Source organism: Tupaia chinensis, unplaced genomic scaffold (genome assembly GCF_000334495.1).
Source record: "Tupaia chinensis unplaced genomic scaffold, TupChi_1.0 Scaffold000451_2, whole genome shotgun sequence".
Lineage (NCBI taxonomy): Eukaryota > Metazoa > Chordata > Mammalia > Scandentia > Tupaiidae > Tupaia > Tupaia belangeri.
In genome coordinates, this window is record NW_006159958.1 from 2,352,571 (window position 1) to 2,353,584 (window position 1,014).

Below are 1,014 nucleotides of genomic sequence, written 5' to 3' on the forward strand. Positions count from 1 at the left end.
GAGAGCAAGAGATACATAACCCCAACGGGGTCCTCATGCAGAGATCCAGTCCCAGCTTCAGCTAGCCTGGATCATGTGCGCAAGCCTGCTGGTGTATTCAGGTCTTGAGATTCGAACTTGCCACCTTCCCATGTTAGTCTAGAACTACAGCATTTTACCACTGTGCCACCGGGAAGCCCTGGACCCAGATTTCTTAGGACAGAAAAAAACAGTTAAGAGGAAAACAAAACAAATCAACGGACTTCACCAAAATTAAAAGACAGGATCAAAACAAAAGGTCAAAACAAAACAAAACAAAAGACAAGGCTCAGATTGGGAGAAAATATTCGCAATCACATTGTCTACCACAGCATTTGTATCCAGAACACTCACACTCAATAGTGAAACGAAACTCCAGATTTAAAATGGGCAAAAAGGGCCAGCTGGTGATGGTTAAAGCAGATGGATCCCATATGGCCAATAGCAAAGTTTGCGTCTCTGGATGTTCAAGTCCCTGTTGCAGCTTGAGTCCGGATTTGGGGGCTTGACAAGGATGTGCGTGGGTGTCCAAAGTCCTGGGGGAGAGAACCAGTGAAGGGTTTACGGAATAACGGTCATGGGGACATGCTTTTCCACTTTGCCTTGCTCTTCTTCCCTCCGGCGAGGGCACACGCCCCTCTAGCAAATAAAAATAAAAACGTGCAAAAGACTTGAAATGACACTTCTCAAAGGTGTGGGACGGCCAGGAGGCACAGCACCGGAAACTAAACGGGGACGAACGCACACCTCCACCTAAAAGACCTTGCTGTGCGACAAACGGTCTAATACCAGGCTACGGCCATAGCCACCACCCTGGGAAGAGCAGCTCGGTGAACCTCAGCGCCTTAACTCACAAGCCCCCAGCCCGCTTCCCCCCGCTCTCGCGATATGTCAACAGTGCGAACAGCCTCAGAGGACGAGCTGGGTAGTGGGCGCAGGCGCATCCAGGTCTCTCTGATTGGGCGGCTGACCGGAGTGGGCGTGGCAAAGACGACC

The 1,014-nt window shown here is 50.6% G+C and overlaps 1 pseudogene; it reads left to right on the top strand.

Annotated features, from left to right (window-relative positions):
* The first annotated feature begins 906 nt into the window (after positions 1-906).
* The window catches only part of LOC114009062 (acyl-protein thioesterase 1-like), a 6,620-nt pseudogene continuing 6,512 nt past the window's right edge, over positions 907-1,014 (top strand).